The 25,566-nt window shown below is 33.6% G+C and overlaps 1 pseudogene; it reads right to left on the bottom strand.

Annotated features, from left to right (window-relative positions):
* Positions 1-3,105: 3,105 nt before the first annotated feature.
* LOC149565768 (S-adenosylmethionine synthase 4-like) lies at positions 3,106-24,318 on the bottom strand (annotated as a pseudogene).
* Positions 24,319-25,566: the final 1,248 nt, after the last annotated feature.

Genomic DNA, 25,566 nt, shown 5'->3' with positions numbered 1-25,566 from the left:
AAAAGTATCATTAGTAACTACAAAAGGATTGCAAGAACTAACAATATTGCTCACCTCTGAAGGAAATGTGCTGAAGGATGAAACAAGCCTAAAATACTTTCACTTTATATATCGTCGTGTGGAAAATTTATTTGGAGATACCATCCAAATGGATTGGAGGAATCAACCTATAGATAAAAAGGAAGAACTCTTTAATGATGTCATTACAACATTTGGCGATCCTGGTTTTAATAAAGATGTTATTCTAGATATAGCATGTAAGTACATACACTCAAAAAGAGATAATTTAAGGCTAAAATTGGTCAAAAACTTGAAGTATCCGCGTCCAGCTTGGATCACAAATCAAGTGACATGGGATGAACTTGTGAAAGATGCCAAGTTTAAGAGGAAGGTCGACGAGAATCCAAACTACAAGGCATCTATACAAGGAAGTAAAAGACGCCTTCGTGATACAAGCAATGCAACCAAAGCTCGAGTGTCAAGGATCGGTTCTCATAAATTAGGATCTGGTGGATATAATAGCATTCGTGCTAGCATGGTAAGTGAATATTTAATCTATTATATTCACTATCTTAGTAATAATTGTTTAAGTTAATTCGATTGTGTTAGTCATTGTACCTTATAAGTTTATTTCTCTTTGTTAATATAGGTTCACCATTTTGAAAAGGAAGCAGTAGAGAAGGACTTGAAGTATGCTTTGCTACATGGTTCACAAGGCCTTCGCCAATATATGATTGATCGAGGGGACAAATTAATCAATAGTGAAAAATTTGATGTATGTAATTTATATATTTTATGACATGGATTAAATTAATGGGATAAATTATGTTTTAATACTTAACTTGTTTTGTGTATAGGAAGCTGAAAATTCAAACTCGTCAACTGAAGCATCTAGTAGTGAGCATGAAGATAAGATGCATTCACACGATGCAATAAATGTTCCTGAAACTCAAAAGTCAACCATCATTGAATCTGAACAAATGGGAGAGAAGAATAATGATGAAAATGTTCAATGCAATGAGCAATCTGAAACGACAATCCGTCTAGTGCCTCGTAGAAAGAGAACAAAAAGGAAATAGATGCATACAAATATTTCGTAGAAGATAACATAAAAATAGATTAAATTTAATACAACTTTGCCTTTTACTTATAAAAATAATGCATGCATTATTTCTAGGCTTTGTTTCTACTACTGTTATTTGTGCACGTTGTGCTACATTCTATTCTTGGAGTTGCAAAAAACTTTAATAAATATGTTACACTAATGAAGTAGCAGTAATTTGTGGTGTTTGAGAACATTCAGTTGGTAATAGTCTTTGAACTCTTTGCATATAACATATCTAATTTGATTGTTGTAAACACATTTTTTCATTAAATTGTTGAGGTTAACAGAAATTAGAAGAGATCAAGGTAATATTGCTATTCTTTTCTATTATTGTTTTGGGTTATTATGTAGTGTTGGGTACAACTTGCAGTTTTTAGTATGGGAGGTAATTTGAAAATAGTTGTTGTAATTTTATTTGGGTTTGACACATTTTTATTTTTGTTATAGATCATTTGGTTAAGCTCTCAAATGAGTTTGTGTTGACTGTACATTCATAGGAAACATCAAATTCTACATATACGAGGCAGTAGATTCTATCCATTATCTACCTCTCTAGTGAAAAAACTTCCATACTTCTAAATTTTAGAGAACATATTGGAGACACTCATACAAGGCTGAGAACTGCAGAGACTAACCAAGATATAAGTTGTGTGACTGGGTTGCAATAAATATGTAAGCAATTTTTGGAAAAGTTCAAACAGGTAAGCCATTACGCATTCTAATTAGGGCATTCAATAAACATATTCTATTTTTGTAATTACAAGTGGGTCTCTAACCCTTTACCTTATCATTGTTTGATCTCAAATGGATGAATTCTGACTTGTATTTACTGCAGGTTTCCCTAGGAGATGATGGGTAAAATGCAAATGGGTTGTGTGAATTAGGCAGCACATTCAAATTGATAGAGACTGCAACAAATCATTTTAGGTAGTTATTTTAGATTCCTCAACTATGATATATATGAGTTATAAATGTAATATTGAACTATTCTTATTTAATACAGTTATTTGAAGAGATGAGGTGGACCACGTGTGTTGGACTTGGATATGAAGTCCACAATGACTGGTGGTGTGCAAGATATCAATGGAGAAGATGTTGTAACTCAAAACCACATCATTACTCGTTGGAGTACATTACTATTGTCAGGCAATTTCATAATCACATTTCTTACTGCTAACATTATATTATTTTAGAGATCGATGATATATAGTTTTACTGATTCTGAATTTGATTGTCTTCACTTGACAAGAGATCATTACTTACTGTTTGTAGGTAACTTCATCATTAATTTTCTTTCTGCTAACATAATCTTAACTTAGAGATGGCATCATTTTACTAGATATGTATATTACTAATTCTGAATTTGATTGTCTAGATTTAGTTACATCTATCAGTTCCCTACAATATATAATATATTAATGTAATGTTAACTTGATGTGTGTATTTATCGTTGATATGGACAAAATATTAACATGAAAGCGTTTATCAAACAATCAATGGGCATGACCAACCTAATTATGGTATCTTTAGCATTGCCAGTAACTGGATTATCATAATTTACAGACTATTAATTGGGATCAGCTTTTCAATATATATATATATATATTTTTTCGTAAAAGGTCCATACACCCGTACTATTATTAGATAGAAGAAAACATTACAACAGTAGGAATGTTTCCAAGCACAGTCAAAACAACATAAAGTACAATGTCATAATGAGACTGTCATTTAGATCATCAAGAGGACAAAGAAGACTGGGATGCTTGCTTACACATGGCGAACCCTGTATTGTCATATCAGCATTTGTTTAGATCTCGCTCTTTCAACACAACCTCTGAGCCATTCTGAAGGTAAATGATTAGAAAACCCAAGGGAGGAATCAAATCTCTAAGTAGAAAATCTGCAGCTACAAAACTCGACTAGATAAGACTCTGCTCTGTACTCACATTAAAATGGGTACGATAGTTGTGATCCAACAGACACATTGGGTGTTGAAGTTACTAAACCTTTTGAAAAGCGGAGACCATATGAGAAGCAGGGGAAGGTTGTGATTTCAACATACAGCTGCACTCTACCTTCGAAAGAGTACCCTCTATGGTAAATGTAGGTTGCACTACTCCCTCAGGTACTGCTTGAACCTCCATGGGAAAATAATTTTCTTTCCCAGAAACAAAAGTGGGAATCTCCAAATCTGCCCCAACCTTGGCAAGTCCTTTGACTGACCTACTCTCGTCAGAGGGTGAAGAACTCATAACAGAATCCTTGACCTAAAAATGAAGCCCCTTGCATGATGTAAGTTGAAAACTCAAATCTGGGTGCAACAGTTGAAACTGGACTTCTAGGGGATTTTGAAGCTGCAAATCCTCCTCTGCCCCCCTCAGATGGTAATTTATAACATTCATAACCTCCTGTTGGTTATTGATAACGTTCAAATTCTCCTGATGGTTATTGATAACATTCATGTCCTGAGAATCACCATTACCCAATTTGACATGATGTAAAAGACCCTCAGGATCAATATCCCTGGAATTTGTAGTGATAAGTTGACAAGACTTGTTCTGATCATCGTGGGAACAAGGGACTTTTTGTGGGGGTTTATTTCTTGAACACTTTTGTGCAAGAGAAGATGGATCAGGACAAAATCAATACCCTCTGCTGGAACCCCACACTCAAAAACCAAATGTCCCAGTTTCATTTGTCTGTCATTGACCATGTTAGGAGGATGAATAAAAAAACATTCAGCCAAATCTCTCATCATTGATTTGAGAATGATTACAGCAGGCCATTCAGCCAAATCTCTCATTATTGGGATCATGATGCATTGTTTCACAATTTGATATATGGTGATGTTTAAATTAGAGTACAACAATTAAAGTTTAAAAGAGACGTACAAGGGAAGACATACTGAGATTCTAGATTAATTTGGAATCTGGGTATTGGCTGCTGTATTTGGAGTCACTATAGAGTTGTCATGTGTAATGGCTTGAGAACAAGCCATTTTTTGGGGAGTACTGCTGCAGTACAACTTACCATCCATCAGTTAGAATCTTCCACTTTAAGCATTGTATGGCTATGATGCAACTTCTTTTGTAGAACAGATCTCATTGATAGTAGAGTACCTAGTGCTCAAGATTTGACTCACCAAATGAAAAATATTCAGGAATCCAATTAAGAGAACTTCCAACAAGCCCAAAGTGGGTAGAACTTGTATGCAGATGGACATCAGACAGAGAAAGCATTTAAGAGGACAATTTGGTGCTTCTAAAGTTGCAGCTTTTAGACAATTATCTATGCAGGGAAGTGCGAAAGAGAGGCTTACACCATATTCCTATTGCACTTACCAAGTGATTAAAAAAGTGGTACAAGTTGCTTATGAACTAGAATTACCTCCTGACAACAGCAATCACTATATTTTCCATGTTTCACACTTAAAAAAAGCTCTTTCACAATAGATCAACCTATCCAACGAACTCCCTTCACTAGTTTCTGAAGGAAAATTGATACTTGAATCCGTTTTGGATGTAAGGGTAAAGAGAAAGCATAGTAAAGCTATTCCTAAATACTTAATCAAGTGTAAGGGACTACCACTAGAAGATGCAATCTAGGAAGGAGTTGAAATCTTCAAACACCCTAACCTGAAATTGACTGAGTTCAACCAATTAGGGGATGGGAGGATTTTGATGAACCCATAAAGTTGAGGCCACCTAATCTGGATGACAGTACTATCTTCCAACTATAAAATTTTGTTTCCTTACAGAAAAATCATGAAAATATCATATTGGTGCCAGTCATGTGGTCTTATATTGTATAGGAAGACAATAATCAGATTTGTTTAAACTTCTTGAAGAAGCCCAGTTTTTTTTTCCTCTAGTGACACTGTGAATGCATGAAGCGTTCATGTATCAAATTCAAGTTTATCAACCAATGACCACCCATTCCCTACATATACATGCCACATTTGATTTATCTTGGCACACAATTTATATAACATGGGTTGTGAAACTTTTAGACATATCTTTAATTACCCACTTCACACATAATCTCCCATCCTTGTTCCCGATTGATATCATACATTCTCTATCAAAATTTCTTCCTTTCAATCTCATATTATATGATCATGTCTTATCTTTGAATTTGGAATATGATAGAGAGGTGGTTAGAGTAGCTTAAATCATTGAATGAGATGCTCTGAGATATCCCATTCACCACCTTCAATAGAAATATACCCAACTTCTGTATATAATTTTTATTCATTTGTAGAGCATGCGTTGTGACCTTAATGTTGGAGAAAAAACAAAGGACATCAGGCTACTAGAATTGTTCCTCACGAGTATTATTATCTTTGATGCCTCCATATCATAGGATTTGTCATTGGTACATTCTTTATTCTGTCATTAATTAAACTTCATAGCATCTTTTCATCGTCACTGCATATCATTACTTTGATGATTGCTCACAAGTCACAATAGATGGGCCTCTGTATTAAATCTTTAAACAAACTATTACTTACCATTAATTTCTATTTATGTTTTTCTGATATTGTATATATTTTCAACCAGTGTTCCTTAGTTTTTATTCAAATCTTTCAAATCACTGTTCCACATGATGCCTGATAATAATATACCTATTATCTTTTGAAGCCTCTTATTTTCATGTACTTACACAGAAAAAATTAGTCACAAACTCCATGTCCACTCACAGTAGAGTATGAGGGCAGAGTATGAGGTAAAGCATATAAACTTTCCTATTTCTGAGTTTCCAGTTTCATTCTCTGATATGCATGTAGATTAAATTACTCCCTCAATCTTGAGATACAACTGACTAGGATGTGATCGTGAAGTTATTGGTATCTATGTAATACATTAAGTACACAATCATATTTTTTTTATATAAATTCATCAATATGCTTTGCCGTCTTACTGTTGACATCAATGATGAAGATCAACAATATCATGAATGCCCTTGAAATCCTTAATACTTCATCAAGTCTCCAATATTATCTCTCAAATAGAGGCAAAAAATTTGGGCTCCATCACCCTTGAGGGCCATTACAATTTCCCAATTGAAATCCTGGTCATCTCTTCCAAATTGGCCATAGGCAGAAATCTTTTGGAACCTCTGATCTCTTCCCCTCTTCAAATCGAAGTTGATTGCAATCACGTCAGGCCTGAAATCAATGGTCTCCTCAAGTACGATGAGGATTTCCTTGTTATGGATCTTTCCAGTTCTCTGTGTGTCCACAAATATAGTCTGTGACACCACAATGCCATATAAAACTTGCATGATGCATCGTCTTGCAAGCCCAGTGGCCACAAAAATTTTGCCAGCCTGTCTGATTATATATGCTCCACTAAAATCCACCTTGGTTAGATCATTTCCCAAGAATGCCCCTCCTCCATGAGCTCCCCAACCTCCATATCTATCACTGAATGGGGTTCTATCAGAAACTTTCCTGATGGATTCAAGTGGAAGATAGTGTTCTCATCCAGGTACTTATCTGGGATCATTGGTTTAATGACATGCTCCTTGAGATCTGCCACAATCTAGTCATTGGTGACAGTTTTGTCATGCTGAGTGGAGATAAGAACGGTGTGCTCAACATTCAAGAACCATGACACCTCCTTTCTTTATGTACTCCATGGTGACCTGGGTCTTACCATCATGCGTCAACCAAGGGTAAGTACCGTACTGTTTGACCTCTGTCAGCTTGGCACTCAACTTGGTGGCCAAGATATGAGCGAGAGGCATGATCTTGGGCATTTGATCAGTTGCATAGCCAAACATGTGACCCTAGTCACAAGCTCCACTTTCCTTGGGCCTCTTGGTAAGATGTTTGTGCACACCCTGGGTAATATCAGGGCTCTCAGGGCTCTACTACTTAATGTTCATTTGCACCTTGCAGTTATCAGCATCCAGATCAACATCGTGGACAGTTGGTGTGTACTGAGCCCATATCTAGGTTTCTCACTATGTTTTTAACTTTGATTCTGATTAGGTAACTGCCCATCGATCTGAACTGTACATCTTGAACTTAGTGTAAATCACCATAATAATCCATCTTTGCTATGATTAGTACGATCATCTACATATGGAGCAATACTGTTGATAATGCTCAGATATGAAGGTTAGTTAAAATTAAGAATGGAGCACAATAAATTATTCAAAATAACACCAGATGCACAAAATATTCAGTTAAGTTCAAGGAGACCAATAAGAGAAACAGAGTCTTTTTAATCATTATATATGATTAAATATGGAAACATGCATATATTAAAGTTGTCTGTTTTAAATATGCCTGTCTGTTGTCTTACAAACAACATCTAGAATCCACACATGATATGCACAATCCTATTAAACTTCTAATCATTGCACATCTCATAAGTCATGTAGGAGGTAAACTGACATGGTTTAAGTATGCTAATTACATAATAAAGTAAACATTTTGGATTTATTTTCTGAAATCTTAGATATGATCAGGAGTGCCTTTGAAGATTATGAAAATGCAAGAATTCCACGAGCCTCTGTTTTTGATGAAAAATCTCCCTCCATCGGTGTTAAATCAACTAATGCATTCTACAATTGTTTGTATTTTGTTGTTCTACAAGGCTAAATATTATAAGTGACTACAATCTGATGAGTTTCTTTTATAGTTATTTTTTCAGGTCTAATGGAATGCATAAGCAACCATCAAAGTTAGGCAACTATTGCTTGCAAGGTAAGTAAAACACAATGTATATTCATCCCACTCATTGACATACTACTGGCTATGAATATTAGTGCATTTTTTTATTATGGAATGGCAGGTAGTGTGCATCCACATACTTTAAATTGGATGGGTATGTTATAATAAAAGTTGGAGCATTTGTTGTGAAGATGAACAATTTAAAGCTACAGGATTTGCCCTTCATTTTACCTACATAAGGATAGTATGGAATAAGAATAATAACCATGGGGCACATTACCACAACTGCCAGAAGAGAAAGATATTCTTCATTGCCAGGTCAGTTCTATTGCATTTCATTCATTTTGCTTATGTCTATGTGATTCATACATAAATATGGTGCACCATTTGGTATTTGAAACAATAATTTTCAATATCCAAATTAAGTTGAGTGTTGAAGTATATGGTGTTAAAATTTCTGCTCAAATGGATGGGAATATTTTCCCCTCTAATCAAATTTCATTAAGTTAGGAAACATTTGAGATTGCACCATGGCTTTAATCATAGCTTTTTACTCTGTTGTATATCTACTTTGTTTGTTGTTATCAATTAAACTATACACATTGCACATTAATGTCTATCTTCCAACATCTAAATGTGATGAATGTTTTAATGATATCATTAGGTCTCCAGTTGCATCCTGTATTTGGGAAAAGATGTTTTATACTACCTCCAAAGACAGACTTAGAAGGGAGCTTGATGGTGTTCACTATGACTTGCAGGCCATAGACCTCACTGAGATGGACATTCATGTCATTAGGGACCGTGCCAATTAGATTGCAGTAAAAGTGCAGGAATTTTCAGATCTCATGAGCTTATAAAAAGAGTGACATACCACTCCAGAAATCTAAAGAAGAAATCTCCTTATCATTTTCTTCATAAAAATGTGTATTTACAGCAAGGATCTTTTGTACTACACCATTAAACTTGTTGGTCGTGTAATATGAAGGTGTTTGGGTTAGTTTAGGCACTTCACTATGAGGCTATAGAGTTAAGGGAAGTCATTGCGGTGGATATTTAATATCCATGATGTACTTTATTGGTTGTGGTGGAGCAACTCCACATCATTTTGTAAGAAAAGCATTGGAAATAAATAAATTAATACGAATTTTTCTTGTGAATTAAGTTTGTTATGGTACATTGTTGACTATCTTGTAAGAACTATTGAAAATAATTATAGTTAATATTTCTATTATTAAACAATAGATGTAGAGATTGTAAGAAAAAAATATTTTTAATAGATTCGTTTAATAATGTCTCTTAGAGACAATAGTCGGATGTAAATATGTATTGTCCCTTTGGAGACAATAGTTGGGATTGAAGTAAATTGTCTCTATAGAGACGAAATTACTTTTCATTCATATTGTCTTATAGAGACAATACTTTACGACAATTTTTAAGACACTCGGTTAAAGACAAGATGTGAGACGATACATAACTTTTGTATTGTCTCAGATAGAGACAATTGATTAAGGAATTGTCGTAACAAATGTCTTTATACCCCCTCCATGTTGTAGTGTTGCGATCGTGGGAGTTTCCATTCAAATATCCGCCGGATTACACGACGCCAGAACATCCCCGAGCCGTGCAGATCAGCAGCAGCATTACGCCAAGCGCTATCATCATCGTCATCACCATCTCCCCTGCAAAGCCAAACACAAACATACATGTATATAGTCAGCTCTGATTTCTCGTTGAATTCCCTGTCGCCGTCTAATAAAAAACATTAACTCGCCTCTGCTCTAAGTTTGCCAAACTTATACTCACTTCTATTCTCTTCCGCTGTGCGCTGTTTCAATGATTCGGCTTCATTGTATTTATAGCCGCTACTACCACTGGTGATTTTTGCCTTGGTGACATCCCTTCCCTAGCCGTCGTGATCAGGCTTGGAACGTACACGCGAGACCCTCTACTCCTACTACCCAACTGAGATGGCTACTTTTCCATTTTAATATAGTCATTCCAGATTTGAAAATCCTCTTCCTTGCTTTCATACGCCCTAAATTATCACTCTCATATGCTAAGACCCGCCAACTAATACTCAAGTTTAATCGGACATGCTTGCATTTATCTTTCCCATTCCTTTCATTTCCAAATCTAAACAAACTGATGTTCAGTATTCTCTTCTAACTATTCCCCCGAGGATATTTACAATGCAGCTTTCATGCATCTCGCATACACTATAGGCAAGCTGTCATGCTTTCTACTTTCCGTCGCTCAATGTAATTACAATGTACTAATTTGTAAGAGTAACAATGTCTGATTAAATTATTATCATATTTAGAGTTCTTTTTGTTATTAATTTTTAAGGCCTGTTTTAATGTAGATTTTCCTTATATAAACGTAAGTTTTTAAGTGGCATATTCATACACTTAGCTCCATTGGTAATCTTATTTTAGAGTTACTTTTCTTAGGGCTAACTTCTAAATATTTTTTCTAATTCCTACATTCTTAACTTGTCAATTCTATCTAGAATAGTTCCTAGTAGGAATCTTGCAAAAAGCTAGTATGTTTGAAGCTGAAGAAAGAGATGACATTCATAGTAAAAATACATAGCACTCTCTTTAGGCTAAAATAAATAAAATGGACATTCTAATTGATGTATATGATTGAAATCATAGAACCTACTATATCTCAACCTAGCACCAATTGTAGAGACTAAAATTTAAAGGAATAAAATTGAAGTTCCCATTGAAAGAACTTGCCATAATACTAGGGAAACACAACCATAAACATCAAGACCAACCTTGAATTATTTAATGAACAAATATGTAGCATAGATAAGTACAGAATAGAATCAGACAATGAGAAATGAAATATAAAGAGAACATCTGATATATAGATTGATATAATAAAATATTGTAATAAATACATGTAAGATACATTGAGATCATGATATGAAATAAATAAATGAATAGATAAACTAATTTCTTCATATCACTCAATATTATGATAGTGAAAAACAAATTCAATACATGGAATATACATATGACTTGTGTAAGGGTGTTTTTATTACTCAACCTTTATATTAATTTTGTTACATTTTTCTAAAGCTTATTACAGATGTTGTACTCCTAATCTCTATAGATGGCATGAGTTTATAACTATTAGTTACACATGTATGTGCACACACACGCGCAGGTGTTTGTGTGTGTGTGTGTGTGTGTGTGTGTGTGTGTGTGTGTGTGTGTGTGTGCGTGCGTGCATGCAGACACCCCATAGACTTAAGTATTTATGCACATGTGCACATAAATACACACAAATGAACCCACGTGTATTAAAAAACCCACCCACACTACATGAGCACACAAATATGCAAAAATAAATGTGTGTACATGCATACACACACAAACACTCGTTGTCAAAGAAATAACAAATCTAGGTGGAATTTTTATACGAGTAGGTAATGTTAGTAGGGTAATAAAAATTTTAAGTTGTGTAATATTGAACAATATGTGCCAACTCTCAAGGAACTCAAAATCTATCTTTTAAAAAATGAAATGGGAATTTTGAAAATATGTGAATGTTAGGATAATCTAGTTTGATTTATTGCAGATGAAAATTTGATCTATTTAAGTTTATGTTAAAAAAACTCATAAAGAAAGGTAATGCAAATTTGGCATAAGGATATTAATATAGTGTTCCAGATGAAAATTGGAAAATGATAAAATTATGGAGAAATAATATAGACACTTCAAGAGAATGGAAGTTTGGTTAAAATTGAGATTAGTGGCCCCAACAAGCATGTTTCTATGAAAACTAGATATGATACTATAGAGTGAGAAAAGTAACAAGGCATGAAAAGGCCCCAAATAGATAAATTCATTCCAATTCAATGGAAGACAACTTCTAGAAAGGGTGCATTAGACTTTAAATTAACATGGAATATTTATAAGTTTGTTGTTACAATTTCATAGTAACAAAAATATTTCTACCCTGCAACAATCTCCCACAACCCATAGATAAAATTGGACATACAAAAAATATAACCAAATTAGGTAAGAGCTTTATAAAATTCCTATCAAGTTAAAGGAATATTTAATTACTAATTGATGTGTATCTAGATGAATTGGTTAATAAATCATAAGGAAATTGATAAAATAGACAGAGTAAAAGAGGAAAATATATGAAATGGGAATATGAAACAAAGGTGTTTTAGTAGTATGTAGATCCAACCATGAACCCTTACCTTGAGTCTAATAGGTTTGCAGGTTATGTCAGGATGACATATACAATTTTTGCCTCCCACACACATACATGTTCATGCACATGTGTGGACACCCACCAGCGTGTGTGCGCGCGCGCGCGCACACACACACACACACACACACACACACACACACACACATCTACTGACCCAAAAACATACATACATGTGTGTGTGCACACACACATAGGATAGGTACACACATTTATGGGCATGCACATACACACAGAAATACTCATTGTGAGAGAATCAACAAATCTAGGGGGATTATTGCGAAAATTATTTTTATAGGAGATATCATGATTAGAATAATAATAGCTTTTTGTATTTTCTAATAGTGAACAATATGTGCCAACTCTCAATGGGCTTAGAATCTAGATTTAAAAAAATTGAAATTCTAGTTTTGAAGATATGTGAGTGTTAGGCTAGCTTGTTTGATCTATTATATATCTAAAACAATTTGATTTATGTAAGTTTATATTAAAAAAACTCATAATGAAAGGTGAGATGAATAGAGAAACATTAATTTTAATGATAATAGATTTGTATTTGAGATGAAAAATGAAAAATGAAAAAATCATGAGAACATAGACACTTGAAAAGAATGGAGTTTGGGTCAAAATTTGAGATTAGCAAGCCCCAACAAGCATGTTTCTAAGAACAATAGAGGTGACACTAAAGAGAATGAGAAAAGTAACAATAAAGGGCATGGAGAGGAACCAAAGAGATAAATTCATGCCTAATCAATGGACAACAACTTATAGAGACTTTTATACGAGTTAGATTAATATGGAATATATAGAAGGTTTTTGTTATGATTCCATAGTAAGACATTTATTTCTACCCTACAACAATCTTTCACAAACCGTAGAGAAATTAGACATATTTACAAATATAATTAAATTAGGTGGGAGGTTTATAGAAGTCCTAACAAGTTCAAGGAAGATTTTACTACTAAGTGATATGTATTTGTATAATCCTTTTTATTAAATGATTAGGAATTTGATAAAATAGAAATATTAATGGAGGCCAAAACATGAAATTGAAGTCCACAACCGGGGTGTTTTAGCAATAGGTAGAGTCAAGAGGAACATGTGCCTTGATTTTAATAGGTTCCTAGGTTTTGCCAAGTGGACATGTGCAATTTTGTTTTAAAGCCTTATACGATTTCAATGTCCCATATTTTGCATCTTATGATAATTAAAATCCCTCTCGAGTACCTTACCTCAAGGAAATGAAATATCCTTCAAACAACACTTGAAACCTAATTTATACTTCCACAAAGGTAACCAAAATTATCAAATAATATTCACTTCTATTTTATTGATATGTCTTGGGAGAAAAATAATTCTTAGTGCTTCATAAGATGTAGAATGAGGGTTGATCCCATTGACTAGGAGATAGGAAAATCATTTACTTAACACCCGACCTTATCAATTTAGCCTTGGTAGAGTTTGTATTATCTAGGTCATGCCTAAGAAATAAATGATCTTCTTAGGAAGGAGATCAAACATATCACAAGGGTTTCTGATGAGAGAAATTTATTTCCTAAATTATAACATTATTTATCCTTGTCATGTGCCTTAATTTCCATTTCTTTATGCCACTTCTACACCATTTCCCTATTTTATGTTGCATGTATTTCAATATGTTTTGAATACATCTAAGTTAATTTTCTTGGCTTCTAAAGGAGAGAATTTCTTATATAATGGAGTGTCATCTTCAAAATAAGTGTGATTGAGAGATATATTTTTCATGAAAATTTGTATATCCTACCAAATACGTAACCCATTTATATGCTATATAAGACTATTGAGAGACTCTTTGATGACAATAAAGAGGGATGGAGATATTGGATCTCATTTTTCACACCCAAATTTTTTTGAAATATTAATTACAATGTTCCATTAATAATCATTAATATATATATAACTAAAAGGCATAATTTAATCCATTTGGACCATTTTTATGAGAACCCAAAGCTTCACAATTCTTCGAGAGGAAGTTCTCATTCAATTTGTCATATGATCTCATCATATCCAATTTGGCATTGCAATATGCATGTTGATGTTTGTCAATTGGATGAAGCACCTTAATGAAAGCCAAAGTACCATGCACCATTTCTCTACCTAATATAATCCTCCATTAGTCTAGTGATATAGATTTTTCTTATTTAATGTTAAGGTCTCATCTATATATATATATATAGCCTTAATTAGAGATATTTTAAATATTATTGTTGGAAATCTAATTGAAAAAGCTCATTGTTGAAGATCAAAGAGGGAGATTGTTGTAAAGAAGGAAGATTCTTGTAAAAGAATGTTTTCAATTATTGTTTTTTCATTGATGTCAAACATGCTACTTGTAGGGATAATATTTGCTTATAAGATCCAAGCACTATCACTTAGTTGATTGATGAAGAGGATTTGATCAACAAGATGTAACAAGAGCACCTAAGGGAAAGGTTGATTTATGATGTTGTAATGAACTACAAGGATCAGTTAAGACAATGGTTAAGTAATTTATTGATGACATACTCAAAGATACAGAGGTTGGTCACACTTAGAATTATTGGAGGGAAAAGTTGTAACAAGGTTGACTACAAACCTTAAACTAAGATCATTAGCGAGTGCCAAGAAAGTTAGTTGAAGCCAAGCAAATTTTTAATAGAAGGTGAGTAATAGACAATTCTAGTGTGTGCCAAGTGATCTTCATGTGTTGAGGGAAGATCAAGTGCTGAGCATCAAAAAAATTTCAGTTGGTGCCGAGTGATCTTCAAGTGCAGAGCATCAGGAAAAACACAGTTGATGTCGAGTAACACAGTATGTGTTGAGCACCATTATTTCAATAGTGTCGAGCTGCTGCATTATTTCAAAAGATAAAGACTCACCAAATCTAAGCTGACATAGTGGTTACATTTAATTTTGTGAATGAGTTGGAAGATAAGGATGATGAGTTGGTGGCATAGAATCCTATGTAAACCATTTTTGGGAAAATTCTAAAGAAATATTCAAGAAGTTTCTAGAGGAAATAGAATATGGGTTAGATGCAATGAATCCTACCTAATACATGAGAATTGAAATTGAAAAATGGAAGAATTGGGCAGGAAAAGGTACTCCAAGACTTTTATTTAAAAATTCATAGACCAAGAAGCAAAGAGCTACTGATATTGTTGCTTGAAGAGCCAAATCTGCAAAGTCCTTAGAAGAGTGTCAAGGAGGAGACATCTAGGAGAAGGAAGAGCACAGAGGCTCTTCTTTTATGAGTGGTCATGAAGAGATGATTGCACTAGTACATTGAGCATGGAGACTCAGGAGGACTAAGCTTGAAAGAAGGACAAGCTGTCAAGAGTTTCAAAGATTGAAGGCTAGGCAAGGGTATGAGCTAAGAAGTGATCTAAGATCTGTAAGATAAGTTGTAAGTTGTAGTCAGGTCAAGATTTTCTAATATTCAATAGCAACTGTATTAGATCTAAAAATCCTATGCACTTAGGTTGGCCTAATAGCTATTTGTAAATCCTTTAACAGGGTGGCATTCCAAGTGATTGTTCTAAAGTCCTCTAACCAAGCCCACTTCTAAAAAGATGGTTAAATCATCTAACAAGATCACATTTAATAGTGTGTTGTAAGCCTTTAACAGGGTGGGCCTTTCATAGGGCATCACCTCAAAAGAGTGAGAATTGAGTAGCATGTTACTGGTGGTTTTTCTCAAATTGGATTTCCACATAAATCACTATGTCATGTGTTGATTTCTTATGTGTTATGCTTGTATGTTGATTTACAGTAACTTGTTGATTAGGTAAGTTAAAGCTTGGATTATTAAATGATTGAATGGGTTCACTACACTTAGTGAAAAGTTTGAACAGTCCATTTGGACCTTTAATAACTAATTCACCCCCCCACCTCTCAGTTATTCTAAAGAAATTCTAGCAATTGGTATCAAAGCCTTCTACTAATTTAGTTTCAAGGCACTAGAAGTAGAAAGATCAAGATGTCCAAAAGAGAAGTTCCCAAGCTCAACAAAGACAACTTTACTACATGGCATAGTCTGATGAAATTGCACCTTGGATCAATAGGTGAATATGCAAAAATCTCAATTTGAATAGAAAATGTAACTCCAATAGGACCTCTTACTACAGATGATTTGAATAAAAAGAAGGAGCATAACCAAGCAATGTTGGACATTGCCTTTGCACTCAAGTATGCGGAATATGATGATATCAGAGACTATGACATTGCATTCAAGATATGGAAAACCTTATCAAAAATCTATGAAGGAGATCAAAATGTCTAGAGAGAAAAGAGAGAAAGTCTAAGAGAAAAGTTTGATGACATGAAGATGGAAGAAGGTGAAAATGTTGCTCAGTATGCTGCAAGAATGAAAGAAGTGGTGAGTGCAATAAGAAGTCTAGGTGGACAATTGGAAGAAGAAATTGCCATCATAAAATACTTAAGAACTTTTCTCGCTATCTATGCTATAAGAGTTTGAGCCATCCAAGAGCTGGGGTGTGTGCAAGGGAACACACTAACCATTGAAGGAATATTTGGAAGACTTGCTACATTTAAGCTATCCAATTTTGACAACTACAGACTTGAGAATCTTGAATCTACTTTCAAGGACAAGATGACAATAAAAGATACTGAGGAGGACACATCAAGCAAGAAAAGAAGAAAAGGAAAACATGCATCCAGTGATAGCATCATATATGAGGAAGATGTGGAATAGTTAGAAGCACTACTAGCTGGGAGATTCAATAGAGGTAAAGGAAAATTCAAAGTTAATCTCCCTATCATATGTTTCAACTGTAATGAAGTAGGTCATATAGCTACAAGATGACCATAGAGGAAGAACTACAAAGAAGGAAAAAAGTACATGAACAAAAGAGAAGATGATAGTAAAGAGAAAGGCAAGAGATGCTACATTGTTGAAGAAGACTCTGATGAGAATGATGATGAAGTAGTCTATGTAGCCATGAAGGATGAATCAGAAAAAGATGAAGATGAAGCAACAACATTGGTTACCTGTGTGAACAAGAATGGCAAGCGGATCATAGATAGTGGATGCTCACATCACATGATAGGAGATAAAAGTAAGTTCATTACCTTTACTCAATATGATGGAAGTAGTGTTAGATTTGGTAATGATGCCCCATGTCAAATCAAAAGAAAAGTCTCTATTAAACTTACAGAGAAATGCCCCATGTCAAAATATTACCTGTGTGAACAAGAATGATAAGCGGATCATAGATAGTGGATGCTCACATAACATGATAGGAGATAAAAGTAAGTTCATTACCTTTACTCAATATGATGGAAATAGTGTTAGATTTGGTAATCATGCCCCATGTCAAATCAAAAGAAAAGTCTCTATTAAATTTACAGAGAAATGCCCCATGTCAAAATATTTGGTTGTAAATGCTATATTCTAAAAGATACTAGAAATGGTAAGTTTGATGCAAAAAGTGATAAAGGCATATTTCTTGGATACTCCATTAGAAGTAAGGCATATAAGTGTTTGAATGCTAACACTAAAAAAGTTGTGGAGAGTGCAAATGTAAATTTTGATGAGCATGCAAAAGTTCAGGTTGATGAGTCAAAACAAATAGAGGATTAAAGATCACTTGTATACTTCTATGAAGGAATGATAGTTGAAGACAATGATGCAAATCAAGTTGGGAATCAGCAACAAACTTCAGTATCCGCCGAGTCTCAGCCTATGAATGTTGAGTTGCATTCAGAAGCCGATCTACAGAATGTAGAAAATGCACATTCTAATTCTGAAAATAGTATGTAAGAAAGGAATGATGAAATGCCAGATGAAGAAGAATGAAATGACCGTGAATCTGAAGGATCAAACATGGAAAGAAGGACTAAACCTAAATTAGCCAAGTATGTAAGAAGACATCACCCTACAAAACAAATCATTGGTGACAAGGATGCAAGACCAATGACAAGGAATAGGCTCAGGAATGAATCATGTCTGCTAAGTAAGGTTGAACCTAAAATAGTAAAAGATGAACTACAAGATGATGACTAGTATAAAGCCTTGGAAGAAGAGATAGATCAGATTGAGAAAAATAAAACATGGTCTCTAGTTCCTAGACCAGCTGATAAGAATGTGATTGGTACAAAATGCATGTTCAGAAAAAAAAACTTGATGAGAATGGTGAGATAACAAGAAACAAAGCCAGACTAGTTTGTAAAGGCTATGCACAAGAAGAAGGATTGGATTATGGAGAGATATTTTCCCCTGTTACAAGAATGGAAGCAGTAAGAACATTACTTGCATATGCTACATATAAAGGTTTCAAAGTCTACCAAATGGATGTGAAGTCTACTTTTCCAAATGGTATACTGGAAGAGAAAGTTTACATAGAACAACCAGAGGGATTTGTAGATGAAAAGAACAAGGACATGGTCTACAAGCTACACAAAGCATGGATATAATATTTGGAGAAAAATACGTTTTATATGACAAAAACAACTTGTACATAAAAGTTGAAGAAGGTAAAGACACTTTGATATCAAAAATTTTTGTTGATGATATAATATTTGGAGGAAAAGATGTTTTATGTAAAGATTTTGCTAATCAAATGAAGTATGAATTTTAGATGTCAATGTTTGGAGAAATCAAATTCTTTGTCAGATTAAAAGTACATCAATTGAAGCATGGAATATTTGTGACCCAATCCAAATACATCAAGGAAGTACTCAAAAAATTTGGGCTAGAAGACTCAAAACCAGTTAGCACAGCAATGCCAATGGGCCATAAGTTATCCAAGAATGATGAGTTTGCTAAACTAAATCAGACATTGTATAGGTGAATGATTGGAAAGCTACAATATGTTGTACATAGTAGACCATACATTGCATTAGTTGTTGGAATAGTAGCAAGATTTTCTACAAATCGAAGAGAAAATCACTTAATGGCAGTGAAGAGAATACTAAGATACCTAAAAGGAACTCATGACTTTGGTTTATACTACAAGAGAAATGAGAAGTTTCAACTAAAAATGTACACTGATGTAGATTGGTTAGGTAACATTGATGATATAAAAAGCACCAGTGGAGTTGCACTTTTCTTAGGAAAAGGGTTGATTACTTGGACCAGCAAAAAGCAAAGCTACACCTCATAGTCTACTGTTGAAGCTGAATATGTGGTTGCTGCTATAAACTGCACCAATGTTGTATGGATCAAACATTTGCTGCAAGGTATGAAGGAAGAGTTAATTGAGCCTGTGATACTTTATTGTGATAATACAAGTGTTATCAATATATCAAAGAATCGAGTAATGCATGCTATAACTAAGCATATTGTAATCAAGTATCACTATGTAAGAGAGCTAGTGGAAGACAAACAAGTGAAGATGGAATATGTTAGCTCAAAACAATAGATTGTTGATATCTTCACAAAAGTATTACCAAAAGATGCTTTTGACTATCTTAAAGGTAAGTTAGGGGTGATACCCCTAGCTAAGGCTACTTGAACCAAAAAGCAAGTATGTCCTGCATCAAATAAGCTGAATGTTGAAGATTTTATACATTGATGCAGAGGATTTTTACTTTGGGATCCATGCTTAAAGTAGTAGAAGTGCTAAAATTTTAAATCAGTCACAAGCAAGGTGACAAAGGGAGACATTGAATAAATTTGTAAAAGCTACACTTGCATATTAAAGATGCTAATATGCCTTTGGCATTATTGTCAAAGAGGGAGAAGTAGGCAACTAATCAACAACTATTGCAGATAAAGAATCAGAAAAGAGGGAAAAGATGTTTAAAACTAATCAAATAAGATAGAAGGACAAGTTGTAAGATGTTGATTAGAATAGAAAAAGTTGAGCAATATTGAGGGAGAAAGACAAAGAACAAGGATACAATAGAAAAGAGGGAGAAGCTAAAATGAAGCAATCAAAATAGTACAAGGAGATGTAAATAGTACAAGGAGATGCGATGTTACAATTTACTTTTTCGCATTTGACTCACTATTCTAACCTAGCTGGCATTTGGTTGAATAGTTTAGTACGATGGTTGATCAGTTTGGTTTGCCATTAATGACAAAGAGGGAGATTATTGGAAATCTAATTCAAAAAGCTCATTGTTGAAGATCAAAGAGGGAGATTGTTGCAAAGAAGGAAGATTGTTGTAAAAGAATGTTTTCAATCATTGTTTTGTCATTGATGTCAAATCAGCTATTTGTAGGGATGATATTTTCTTATAAGATCCAAGTAATATCACTTAGTTGATTGATGAAGAGGATTTGATCAACAAGATGTAACAAGAGCACCTACGGAAAAGGTTGAGTTATGATGTTGTAATGATCTGCAAGGATTAATTAAGAAAATGGTTAAGTAATGTGTTGATGACATACTCAAAGATATAGAGGTTGGTCACACTTAGAATTATTGAAAGAAGAAGTTGTAACAAGGTTGACTGCAAAGCTTAAACTAAGATCACTAGTGGGTGCCGAGCAAGTTAGTTGAAGCTAAGCAAATTTTTAGTAGAAGCTAAGTAATAGACAATTCTAGTGTGTGCTGAGTGATTTTGATGTGTCGAGTGAAGATCAGGTGCTGAGCATTAGAAAAATTTTAGTTGGTGTTGAGTGATCTTTAGGTGCCGAGCATCAAGAAAAACATAGTTGATGTCGAGTAACATAGTATGTGCTGAGCACCAGTATTTCAATAGTGCCAAGTTGCTACATTATTTCAAAAGATGAAGATTCACCAAATCTAAGCCAACATAGTGGTTACATTGAATTTTATGAATGGGTTGGAAAATAAGGATGATGAGTTGGTGGCACAAAATCCTATGTAAACCATGTTTGGGAAAATTCTAAAGGATTATTCAAGAAGCTTCTAGAGGAAATAGAATATGAGTTAGAAGCAATGAATCCTACCTAATCCATGCGAATTGAAATTGAAAAATGGATGAATCGAGCAGGAAAAGGTACTCCAAGATTTCTATTTAAGAAGTCATAGACCAAGAAGTAAAGAGTTGCTGATACTGTTGTTGTTGAAGAGCCAAATTTGTGAAGTAGTTAGAAGGGTGTCAAGGAGGAGACATGTAGGAGAAGGAAGAGCGTAGAGGCACTGCTTCTATGCGTGGTCATGAAGAGATGATTGCACTAGTACATTGAGCATGGAGACTCAAGAGGACTAAGCTTGAAAGAAGAACAAGCTATCAAGAGTTGCAAAGATTGGAAGCCAGGCAAGGGTATGAGCTGAGAAGTGATATGAGATCTTTAAGATAAGTTGTATGTTGTAGTCAGGTCAAGATTTTCTAATACTCTCTAGCAATTGTATTAGATCTAAAAATCCTACGGACTTAGGTTGGCCTAACATCCATTTGTAAATCCTTTAATAGGGTGGCATTCCAAGTGAATGTTCTAAAGTCCTCTAACTAGGTCCACTTCTAACAGGGTGGTTAAATCCTCTGACAAGGTCACATTTAACAGTTTGTTGTAAGCCTTTAACAAGGCAGGCCTTTCACAAGGCATCACTTCAGAAGAGTGAGAATTGAGAAGCATGTTACTGGTGGTTTTTCCCAAATTAAACTGGTGGTTTTTCCCAAAACACTGTGTCACATGTCGATTTCTTATGTGTCATGCTTGCATGTTGATTTACAGTAACTTGCTTATTAGACAAGTTAAAGCTTGGATGAATGAATGGTTGAATGGGTTCACTACACTTAGTGAAATGTTTGAATAGGACATTTGGACCTTGAATAACTTATTCACAGCCCCCTGCACCCCTCACCCCAGTTATTCTAAAGCAATTCTAACAATTATTGCATAGAAAAATAGGGAAAAAAAAGATTTTTTTTGGATCTCTTACCTTAAGAATGCTTCAACATTAGTAACACTAAAAATCTTGAGATTTAGGATTTTACAATGTTATGAATCCTCTTAAGGCTCCAATTTTTTACACATAAATACTAATTGATTTTGTACTTTTCTTAAATGTACTCTCAAATTTATTTTTTGAGGATTTGACTTCATAAAATAGGAATATATGTATGCAATAGAAACATAAATCTAACACATAATTAGAGTGAGATTGTTAAGGGCATTCATTCCCCCAACATTTAATGAAATCAGCCTCATTGTAGTCGAGAATGAAATCATGCTCTCTTAACAATTTTAGTAATGGATAGAATTTGACTTTTTTTTAAAAAACTAACATTGAATTTTTTCCTTTCTTATTAGTAAATATAGCATGTCAATAGGGATGATATAAATAATCATACAAGCATGATAATAAGTGGATTTTGAAGAAATAAATTAGATATCCAAATATTTTAGGATTCTATGTGTGGTATTGAAGATTAATTCTACTAGTTGTAATTGAAAGGAGCATATTGTATAATTTTTAACTTTTCTAGAGAGAAATTCAAGTACAAATGGGTTAGCTAAGATAATAATGACATTTGAAAATATTTGGAATTTAGAAGCAAAATCTAGTCTAATTGACTTTAAGGTTGCTTCACACATAGGTCAACCAAGTGTATAATGTATAACAAATATCTTCATATATATTGGATCCATAATTTAAGCATATGTATGAGATTAGTTGTAGTTCTTTAAATGAAAAAAAACAACATTTTATAATTTGTAACTTTCTACATGAGATAATTTTTTTATTTCTAAATACAAAAATTCATCACATATTCCATAGGAAGAGCTAGAGTTTGAATTAAAATTTCTAAATATATATTGAATTTGTTAATTGTAGTTATGCATAAAACTATAATTTTCTCATATATTTTTATTCATCATCCATAATTCCAAATAACTCTAGATAAATAGGTAAGATCAATTAAATTGGTTTTCCATGACCATTTAATCATTTGACACTTGATCATGTGATAAAAATTATTTGATTGAATAAAATAATTTATCTACCTTTATAAAAATTTATTCATTTTTTCCTATTTCCTTTACTTTGGTATATTTTATTTTTCTTGCTTCTAATTTTCTTCAATATATTATTATGAATTACTGTGTATTGTAGGAATTAAGAAAGAAAGTTCAGTGCATAGATCTCCCTTGTGGGTAGAAATATGTAGTGATATTACTGCATAGTCTAGGCCACAAATTTGGTTCTGATCCTAATGCTTCTAAATACTATATATAGTTACAATTCAAAATTAAGAACACACATTGACATATAATAGATTTTGCTGGGTTTTTTTGACAAAAAACAAAAAATTATATCAAAAAGGAAAAGGCCACCTAGATCTCAAAGAATAATTAGAAGTCTGAAATGGAAAGTGTTAAAGTAGATTTTTGTCAAAATTAAGGACCATGAACATAGAATACAATTAGGAAATTTACCTAGTATATGGATATTAACTAAATAATAACTGATGCACCAAGGAGAATATTGATGTAAATAAATGATGAATATATAGTATTATATTGAATTTTCATCCCCAAGTGTTCTTAGAATTTTACATCAATTTAGATTACTTATATACTTTAGAATAATAAATAATGAACATAGTTAATACGAAGTTGCTTCTTGTAAGATAGTTATGAGACAACTAATAGATTTTTAAGCCAATGATATGCATTATTTTAAGCATCATATCAAGTTTATTCCAGTTTATATGTCCTTTTGCAATTATTTCGGCATCAAGTTGTGATTGCCTATTTTTGCTATGGAAGCGACAAAGTCCTATTCTCTATAGAAAGGAAAATCTAATATAGAGAATGATTTCTTGTTGAAAACCTTGCTTCTATTGACTTCGATAGAAGATAAATGCATTCATATCATGTTGCTTGATTGCAACCTATGAACTGATGTTAGTTTGGGGAATGGTTATCAAGCCAATACAAACAATACAAATGTTGAGGCAGTATAGACAAACATACTTTCTAACATATTTATTATTATTAAGGGGAACATGCTCTTCAGTTGAAATATTAGAGTGGCTTGACATTATTTCAGTAAAATTAAATTAATGGAGCATTATGAAAATATTGCATAGCTATTTGAAATCAATATCAGATACATGTAGAAAAGGCCCAGACAGGGTAACCAAAAGTTAGAATTGGGAAGAGAAATCTAGTAAAACCAATTTTGAAGTGTAATTGCTATGAAGCATTCGATCATTACGAACAGTGGATATGATGTGGAGCAAAAATTAAGGTTTCGTCAATAATAGAGGGAGAAGTTAGGCTTGGGATTTTGAGGGCCTTCCAGACGCCTGAGGAGGTGTCAACGATGTTGTTGTTGCAAGGGGGTTGGAAGTCATGGTCCTCGTTGCACTCATCCACAACCATGGCCATCGTTACCAGGCTTGCAATGTACATGCGAGACCGTCTACTCCTACTGCCCGATTGAGATGGCTACTTTTTCATTTTAATATAGTCTTTCTAGATTTTAACTTATTGCCCAGTGAAAAAGAATGAAATCAGGCATACTTTTAACTTACGTTTGGCCTTCAAATTTATCGCTCTCTCCCTTGAGTAATTCCAAATAAGATGGAATTTTTTTCATTTTAATATAGTCTTTATAGATTTGAAAATCCTCTTCCTTTCTTTAATACGCCCTAAATTATCAACTCTCATACGCTTCTTACTGCTGACAGATACTTTTGCTTGCAGTTATCTTTCCCATTCCTCACAATACCCAAGTGAGAAATATGTCTTGTGTTCTTGTCTAACAATTCACTCGAGGATAACTGCAATGTGGCTTTCATGAATGTCGTGGGCAGTATAGGCTATTGTCCTTTATGGATACACATCTCAATATGCTTAAGGTCTGTTTGGTTAATGGAATAGGAATAGAAAAATTGGAATACGATTTTTATTTTCTGTTTGGTTGATGGAATAGGAATAGAAAAAATTGAAATATGATTTTTATATTCTCATTTTGCCTTTAAAATGAGCATATACCCATTCCAAAAAATAGTTGTTATTGGAATAGCCATTCCTATTCCCAATATTACATGCCTATTCTACATTCCTCTTTCCATGGCCAAACCGGTGCTTACACACTAATCATTTATTCTTTTTATCTCAAATTTATATGTGAGTACTAAATGAAATATAAAAATTATTAATGAATATACGGACAAAGGCATTGACCAAGAGACATATGGTCATCATATGAAAAGGAATTGTGTATCTACACTTTATAGTTAATGTGTCATTTTATATTATTAGCACTTTGCACTAATAAAGTCTAATGTTGTGTAATACATTCAGAGTGGCATATGTTGTATGGTATTTAAGAGATATATCTCTATAAAATTAGTACATTAAATAATATTAATAAAATTTAAATATAACATTAGGCTAATAAAAAAATTTAATTTAATTTAATTTTTTGTTTAAAAAATATTATATAATATTTCTTTTAATTGGAGAGAGAGAGGGAGAGGGAGGGAGGGAGGGAGAGAGAGAGAGAGAGAGAGAGAGAGAGCATTCTCCCAACTAACAAAGAGACATGGTACTCTTGTTTAAAAACATCCTTTTGGATTCAAATATCACATCTATGTATGAAAGTTTGATGAAAATAAGAATTTTTTTTCA

This window comes from Cupressus sempervirens, chromosome 3 (assembly GCF_028749045.1).
Source record: "Cupressus sempervirens isolate cs-2001-9-10 chromosome 3, ASM2874904v1, whole genome shotgun sequence".
Taxonomy (NCBI): domain Eukaryota; kingdom Viridiplantae; phylum Streptophyta; class Pinopsida; order Cupressales; family Cupressaceae; genus Cupressus; species Cupressus sempervirens.
This window is presented reverse-complemented; position numbering and strand designations above follow the sequence as displayed.